The 9,182-nt window shown below is 35.3% G+C and overlaps 1 pseudogene; it reads left to right on the top strand.

The window, feature by feature from the left end:
* Positions 1-2,133: 2,133 nt before the first annotated feature.
* LOC138814712 (U6 spliceosomal RNA) lies at positions 2,134-2,230 on the top strand (annotated as a pseudogene).
* The last annotated feature ends 6,952 nt before the right edge of the window (positions 2,231-9,182 follow it).

A 9,182-nucleotide genomic window follows, 5' to 3' on the forward strand; every position in this document is an offset into this window, starting at 1 on the left:
AAAATTTACTTCTTAGAGGAATATGACAGAAATAGAAGACAGATTTTGTTTATCACATCTCTCATCAGTACCCATATTCAAGACTTAAAATCATATTTCTTACTATGTTAGACAGATAGGGAAAACATAAACCAACACATGATAAGGCAGCTATTAGTGACTTTTTAAAATGTACCTTCTTATTTGATGAAATTTACTTTGTTAGCTAATATTTGTGTTTGAAATATGGGAGGCTGATCTATTTAACACATTTCTGGAAGGCACCTACTAAACAACACAAATGGTGAGGGGTCCTATTTCTACACTTTAATGAATGGTTTAACTTGTTTGGTATTAGTGCTGGGTAGGTAAATCAACTCTATTGTAACTTGCTCCCTACACTTGAAAACCTTGTAAAGTCACTATCATCTACATGTCAAGGTTATTTTGGCAAATGTGATTTTAAATAGTTTATTTGAAAATGAATATACGTTAGGGAGATAAAATGTAGGTTATCATTGGTTTGAGAATGACAACATTTTTACACTACAGAACCTAGTTTTACTGAACTATCAGTGTTTTGAAGCACTGAGGATCTTCCCAGTTAATGCTATTCTAAATTATATTTGACCTCTAAATCAAGTATTCCTAGCCTTGGTGGACCAATTATGTATCTATTATTACAGAAACTATTTTTGGGGGGTTTGTCCAGTCGTGGGGCCTGAACTCTGGGCCTGGGCACTGTCCCTCAGCTCTTCAGCTCAAGGCTAGCGCTCTACCACTTGAGCCACAGCGCCACTTCCGGCTTTTTTCTTTTTGCTTATGTGGTGCTGAGGAATCAAACACAGGGCCTCAGGCATGCAAGGCAAGTGCTCTACCACAGAGCCACCTTCCCAGCCCTACAGAAACTATTTTTTTGGCTGCACTGAAATCTTTCATTAATGATTAGGAGAGGAGTACTAAAAATAATCGTGTTCATTTGTGATTTTGTTCACTCATATTACAGTACTTTCAGATTTTGTGATCTCATCTTTCATTTTAAGTTGCCTTGCATTTCACAATTGATTTCTGCTAATTCTTGTAAAGAATTGGGGTCCTGAAATAATGTAGGAAATGAGAAATTGAGATGAGTCTTCAATTATTTTGTAGAAAGATTCACTGTGTGAAATTTAAAATCAGCACCTATAAATATAAGATATATAAGCATATATAAAATAAAAATTGTTTTGCATTATTGTGTTGTGGTTAGGGAATCAAAAGAAACTCTGTTTTAAAATATTATTCGTTTATCTCTACCTCAGTTTTTGGTAGACTTAGACTTAAAGCTTTAACATTTGTAGATTTACAGCCTAGAGCTAAGAGGAAAAACTATGATTGAAACATTACCAATTTAAGGCCTAATATCAAGGAGAAACATATGGTCTTCTCCAGGAGCTATGGAAATATTTGGTGATAGAAAGTCAGTAGTGTAAATTCCTGCCAGGTTGGATGATAGACAGGCTAGAACAGTAGGTAATCATGCATATGAACAATTTTTTCACCTTCTTGGCTTTAGCTACTTTTGAAATGATAAGTATAATAAACAATTATATTTTGATAAAATACCTTCCATTCTGAACAATTCTGTCTGAACTGTTCATCTCTCTATGATCCCTTGTAACTAAGATTAGTTTTGTTCCAGTAAGACAATCTATGCTGTCAGGGTAAGATATTCTGGTTGGTCTGTTCCTACATGGAAGAAGGGTAAAGGTTCAGGTAGATATTTGTCCCAGCAAGACCTCATTTGGGAAATTTTAAGCTGCAGAAGTTTAGAAGTAGCTCTTAAGTAAGGCTTACTTTGAATCCATTAGCTCTACAAAGCTAACTGAGTTGATAAATAAGTACCTGAAAAGCCATCACCTTTGGACTTAGTTGAAAAGGTTTCAAAGTATGATCAAATTTAAACTGAAAATGACAAAATAGACACTGAAAAAAATTGTAAATGTGAGTAATTGACCAAACGATATGTTTTTTCCACTATACACAGAATTTTAGAGAAATAAGATCAATAGCATTTTTAGGAACATTAAGAGTTCCTAGTTACAAATAGGGAACCATGGATATATGACTGTATAAAGATTGCAACATTAAGTACTTAAATTTAGAGGGTACTGCATGCTTCAGAAGCAGGTCTACCCAAATTACGATACAGAGTTTAACATGGCACTTGCACAAAGATGATATGAAAATTTGTGAAGTATTCCATAATTTTCATTATTCTGATGCAAGAAATGAAAAACAGTTATTAAAAAGTTAATTACAAAAAAACAAATGTAAAAATACATGTAATTTATAGAACTAAAGGTTAGTTTGACATCAGTGTATTAATTCTTCACCTTAGAAAGGCCTTTACATAGCATAACCTTTACAAAAATTGAAATTAGATAACATTGTAAATTTATCCCAAAGAAATAAAATAATTTAAGGACCTAGGAAAAAAAAGAAATCTTAAATTTCTTCTATATGGAATGCAATGTGAAAGGACACATTTATTAATGAACCTATACATTATATAACAATGTAGAATTCCAAGTATTATATCTAGGAGCGAATGAAATAGATTATGGATATTATACAAACATAGATATACTTTTTTCAGAAAACTACGAGGAAAAACTTTAGTTTCTATACTATTCATTTCAACAGATAAGTTAAAATTATTTCTGATTTAAAAAAATCACAAACTGCAGAAATCATTATAGATGTATACAAACAACTCTTGAATACATTTTGACATCAAAGTCAGGCAATTCACTTGGAAGAATACCATGGAATCCATGAATTTTTAAAGTAAGATACTGCTGTTACTTTGTATTGTGAAAAAAAATTAAGGGACACAAAGGATGGACTGGCATTTTTGAAATTTAAGAAACTTAACCAAACCATTATGACTTAGGAGAACAATTTGTACAGCCTTCCACAACTTCAAAGAGGTAGTGATACATACTTATCCTTTTGGCAATATTAAATGCAGTTTCTTCCAAGTTTTTCTTCAGACCTGGTTTGATATAATGGTTCAAGAGAGTATCTTTTCTATTTCTATTCCCAGCAGCAAGATGCAATGCAGTCAAGAGGCCTTATTTTGGGTATTGGTATCTGCATCATGATGAATTAAGAAAGAAGCCACTCTAATATTATTGTACATATAAGCACTGTGCAGGGTTGTCAGCCATTCAGAGTTATTGCATGAATATCTGCCTTGCGCTACCAACTCATGGACAATGTCTAAGTGTCCACTCTAGGCTTACCAATGAAGAGGGTTATACTCATCCTCATCCCTAGTATTCATCTGAGTGGCCTTTTTGGAAAGTAGTCTACACACGGTAGTAAGCCAATTAATTTCAACATCCCAAAGAATAAATTTGCTTGGATCCTACACCATATTTTTTTTCTTGCAATTGATACCATTTCTCACTTTTTCATCTTCTTCCTTGTCTTCGTCAAAATTTCCTAACCAGGGACTTTGAGTGCAAGTGGGAATGAGATGTCCACGTATTTCACCAAGAGTTCACAATGGTTGAACGGGTCAGAAAAATCTGGTGAATTTCCTGCATATGTTTTTTCACCATGATTTATTTTCTCTTTTTCCATTTTTACTATTTTAAATTATTCGAACTGCATAGTAGGGAATTGATAGAGAGCAGAGGAAAGATTTTCCTCAGTATTCAAAAGTAGAGGCTGAAAATGAGGACCAGTGGGGTCTTCATGTGTAGCTTATTCTAGGAATGAGAAAATAGGAAACAATGCCTTCTATGTCAATGATTTGGGAAATACCATGTTATAGTGTAAAAGAACTCACTATTCAACATAAAGGCTTTAAGAGCTTTCTAATAGCTTTCTAATGTTGGTATCCAACATTAGAAAAAAGTGTATAATGCAGTAGTAAAATAGAAGTCCTTTGTATGACTACCTAAATTCTTGTTTTTTTTTTTAAATAGCTATACAACTCTGAATTTTTTTAAAAATTTTTATTGTGAACATACTGTACAGATGGGTAACAATTACATGGGCAAGATAATGAGTACATTTCTTATCAAGCATTGTAGCCTCTTCTTTGTTTACACTTCACATCCCTTCCCAGCCTCCCCCTGCCTCCCACCCAATCCTCCCCCCACAGCAAAGTTGTAAAGTTCATTTTCGACATGACAACATGTACTTCTCATTGTTGCACCTGATCCATCTGTATCCTTATTTAAACGAATTGTTTTTCCCCATCCCCTCCTCAAATTATACCAACATCAAATAGAGTGAAAGCAAGGGTTATACTGTAGGGGAGGGACATACAAAGCAACAAAGAAATAATCTTTTATATGCGTTAGAAACAAATGCATGAAAGAAAAAAAATTTTAAATATATATCTAAGGGTTCATTTTCCTAACATCACACTATCTGACCTCTGCTTGACTCATACATATACTAGATATTGAAAATAAGGGAAACCATGGGACCTATGTTTATTTGAGCTTGGCTTATTTCAGTTAATATAAATATTTCCAAGTCTTTCCATTTCCTAACAAATGGGGAAATGTCATTCTTTCTGATGGAGGCATAGAATTCCATTGTTTATATATACCACATTTTCTTGATCCATTCATCTACTGAGGGACATCTGGGTTGATTCCATATCTTAGCTATGATAAATAATGCTGCAATAATCATAGTTGTGCAGGTAGATTTAGTGTGGTCTTGTTTGTAAACATTTGGGTAAATGCCCAAAAGTGGGATTGCTGGGTCATAGGGGATCTCTATGTGAAGTTTTTGAGGAACCTCCATACTGCTTTCCAAAGTGGTTGAACAAGTTTACATTCCCACCAACAATGAAGTAAGGTTCCCTTCTGTCCACATCCCCGCCAGCATCTGTTGTTGTTAGAGTTCTTGATTTTTGCCATTCTAACTGGGGTGAGGTGGTATCTCAATGTTGTTTGGATTTGCATTTCTTTTATGGCCAGGGATGTTGAGCATTTCTTCATTTGTCTATTGGAAATCCTTCTTTCTTATTCAGAGAAGTTTCTCTTTAAGGCTTTCGCCCACTTATTTAATGGGCAGTTGTTTCTTTGAGGATTTGTTGTTGGGGGATTTAATTTTTTGAGTTCCAAGTATATTTTAGATATGAGACCCTTGTCTGTTGTATGGCTAGTGAAGATCTTCTCCCAATCCGTGGGCTTTCTGTTGATCTTGCTAGCTATGTCCTTTGCCATGCAGAAGCTCTGCAACTTCATGCAATCCCATTTGTCCAACCTTTCTTTGATTTGTTGTGTTTCCAGGTCTCTATTAAGAAAAATTCGGCCTGAGCCAAGGAGACCTAGGGTTTCTCCTATTCCATCCTGTAATGTTTTCAGAGTGTCTGCACTGACTTTGAGGTCTTTGATCCATTTCGAGTTGATTCTGGTGCAGGGTGATATATAAGGAACTAGCTTTAGTTTTCTACAAGCAATTAACCACTTTTGCCAGCACCACTTACTGAAGAGGCTGTCCTTCTTCCATTCTATTTTTTAGCTCCTTTATCGAAGATTAGATGGCTATAGGTCTGTAGGTTCATTTATGGGTTTTCAATTCTATTCCATTGGTCCTGAAGTCTGTTCTTATGCCAATACCAAGCTGTTTTGATTACTATGGCTTTATAGTAGAGTTTGAAATTTGGTATTGATATTCCTCCAGCAGTGTTCTTTCCGTTGATGAGCGTTTTTGCTATTTGGGGTCTTTTATTGTTCCATATGAATTTTTGGATTGCCTCTTCTATTTCCTTGAAGAATGAGGTTGGAATTTTGATAGGTATCGTGTTGAATTTGTAGATAACCTTGGGAAGTATTGCCAGTTTCATGATGTTAATCATTCCAATCCAGGAGCATGGGAGATTTTGCCATTTTTTAAGTTCTGTGTTGATTTCCTTTTTCAAGATTTTGAATTTTCATCATAGAGGTCCTTCACTTCTTTAGTAAAGTTAATTCCTAGGTATTTTATTTTTTGTGGGGCTATTACAAATGGAGTTGCTTTCCTAATTTCAGCCACACTTTCCTCATTGCTGGCATACAGGAAAGCCATTGATTTTGGGGGATTAATTTTATACCTTTCTACTTTGCCAAAGATTTGAATCAATTTGAGTAATTTTGGATTGGAGTCTACGGGATTCTTTAAATACAAGATCATGTTGTCTGCAAAGAGGGAAAGTTTTATTCTTCTTTCCCTATTTGGATACCCTTTATGTCTGCATATTGTTTTACTGCTGTAGCTAGAAGAGAAGTGGAGAGAGTGGAGATCCTTGTCTTGTTCCTGAGTTAAGAAGAAATGGCTTTAATTTTTCACCATTATGTATAATGCTGGCTGTAGGTTTGTCATATACAGTCTTTGTTGTGTTGAGGAATGTTCCATGGATTCCTAATTTTTCCAAAACCTTCATCATAAAGGGGTGTTGGATCTTGTCGAATGCTTTTTCTGCATCTATTGAAATAACCATGTGGTACTTACTCTTGCCCCTGTTGATGTGATGAATAATATTAATTGGTTTGCATATATTGAACCAGCTTTGCATCCCTGAAATGAATCCTATTTGATCGTGGTGTATGATTTTTTGGATGAATTTTTGAAGTCGATTGGGCAAAATTTTGTTGATAAGTTTTGCATCAATGTTCATCAAAGAAATGGGTCTATAGTTCTCTTTCTTTGATGAGTCCCTGCCTGGTTTTGGGATGAGGGTTATGCTGGCTTCCTAGAATGTGCTTGGTAGTGAACTTTCTCTTTCAAATTTATTGAAGAGTTGGAGGAGAATTGGTGTGATCTCTGCTTTGAAGGCCTTGTAGAATTCCGCTGAAAAACCATCTGGTCCTAGACTTTTCTTAGCTGGTAGGTCTCTTATTGCTGTTTCTAATTCAATGCTTGATATGGGCTTGTTAAGCTGGTTGAATTCATCTTGGTTTAGTTTTGGGATGTCAATATTTTCTAGGAAAAGGTCCATTTCTGTCAAGTTCTCAAACTTATTAGCATAAAGTTTTGAGAAGTATTCTCCTATAATGTTCTGAATCTTGGTTGTTTCTATGGTGATGTTTCCATTCTCATCTCTGAGTTTATTTATTTGGGTGTATTCTCTTTTTTTTCTGATAGATTTTCTAAGGGTATGTCATTTTTGTTAATTTTTTCGAAGAACCAACTCTTTGTTTCATTGATTCTTTCTAAAGTTCTTTTGTATTCTAATTCATTTAATTCTGATTTAATTTTAATTATTTCTTTCCATCTAATGGATTGGGGTTTATCTTGCTCCTCTTTTTCATGGAGGGTTAAATGTGTCACTACTTTGTTGGTTTCAGATCTCTCCAATTTGATGATGTAGGAGTTCAGAGCTATAAAATGGCCTCTGAGTACTGCTGTGTCCCAGAGGAGCTGGTTATTTGTGTGCTCATTTTTGTTGAATAGCATGAACATTTGAATTTCGTTTCTAATCTCTTCCATGACCCACTTGTGATTCAGCAGTGAGTTGTTCAGTCTCCATGTGATACCGGACTTTCTTTGGTGGCATTTGGTGTTGAATTCTAATTTTATTCCCTTGTGGCCTGAGAGAATGCAAGGTATAATTTCAATGTTTCTGAATTTAGACAAGTCTGCTTTGTGTCCTAAAATGTGGTCTATTTTCGAAAATGTTTCTTATGCTGCTGAGAAAATCGTGTATTCTAATGCTGCTGGGTGAAATATTTGGTAGATATCTGTTAAGTCTAGTTGATATATGCAGCTGTTTAGGTCTGTGGTTTCTCTGTTGAGTTTTTGCCGAGTTGATCTATCTAGTGGAGAGAGTGGTGTGTTAAAATCCCCAACAATTAATGTCTTTTGATTTATATGGGATTTGAGGGAAAGTAGTGTTTCTTGCATAAATGTGGGTGCTCCATTGTTTCGCGAGAAGATATTTAGGAGTTAATATCAACCTGAAGGAGAGATCCCTTAATTAATATGTAGCAACCTTCTTTATCTCTTCTCACGAATTTTATCTGATATTAGGATTGCAACTCCCGCCTGTTTATGGGGGCTGATTGCTTAGTAGATTTTGTTCCAACCTTTAATATTGAAAATTTGTTTGTTTTTACGGGCAAGATGTGACTCCTGGAAGCAGTAGATAGAAGGATCTTGTTTTTTATTCCAACTAGACAGTCTATGTTGCTTAATTGGAGAGTTAAGTCCGTTAACGTTAAGAGAAAGCACTGAGAGGTATTTGGGAGTTCCTTCCATGTTATCTACCTTCTTGGGGGCTGCAAATACTGGATTCTTTCTATGGTTCTTGGATTCTCAGTTTAGGTGCAGTTTCTTGGCCTTTATTGTGGTCTCCTTGGTTTTCTATGTGTAGGACATTTTTAAGAATCTTTTGTAGGGCTGGTTTGCTAGAGATGTATTGTTTCAATTTTTCTTTGTTATGGAAGGTTTTTATTTGGCCTTCAATTATGAAGGAGAGTTTAGCTGGGTACAGTATTCTTGGTTGATAGTTGTTTGTTGTTAGGGCGTGGCATACAACATTCCAAGCTCTTCTGACTTTGATTGTCTCTGCTGAGAAATCTGATGTGATTCTAATTGGTTTCCCTTTATAGGTGATTAATCTTTTTTTTTTTTTTTGACAGCTTTAAGGATCTTTTCCTTGGTCGGTGTTGATCCTGTGGATTATGATGTGATGGTGGGATGTGCTATTCTGGTCTGGTCTGTTTGGAGTTCTAAAACCTTCGTGTATCTGAATAGGCCTATCTTTTTGTATGTTTGGGAAGTTCTCTGCTAGGATCCTGTTAAACAAATTTCCTAGGCCATTAACTTCTGTTTCTAGGTGCTATAATATCTAGGCTGTCTTCAATCCCTGAGATTCGATCTTCAGCATGGTATAACCTGCTGTCCAGACTTTCTAATTTGTTTTTTTATTTCTTTTGCTTCTAGTTAGTCAGCTTTGATGGCTTCAAATTCTTTGTTGAAGCTTTGTTTTAGATCTTGTATGAACTTCTTTACCTCCTTAATATGATGTTCAGTGTTTATTCTCAGATAACTTAGTTGTTTGGTTATGGTTTCCTTGGATTCCCATTCCTTCTGTTGGGTTCCATTGAGCATTCCCTTTGTGGTATCCCTGACTTTCTTCAGCTCTTTGTTAATGGATTCCATGTATGCCTTTAGTGATCTTTTGTATTCTCTTCCTGCTGTCTCAATTC

The sequence above is a fragment of the Dipodomys merriami genome, unplaced genomic scaffold, assembly GCF_024711535.1.
Source record: "Dipodomys merriami isolate MVZ:Mamm:240054 unplaced genomic scaffold, mDipMer1.0.p SCAF_600, whole genome shotgun sequence".
Classification (NCBI taxonomy): domain Eukaryota; kingdom Metazoa; phylum Chordata; class Mammalia; order Rodentia; family Heteromyidae; genus Dipodomys; species Dipodomys merriami.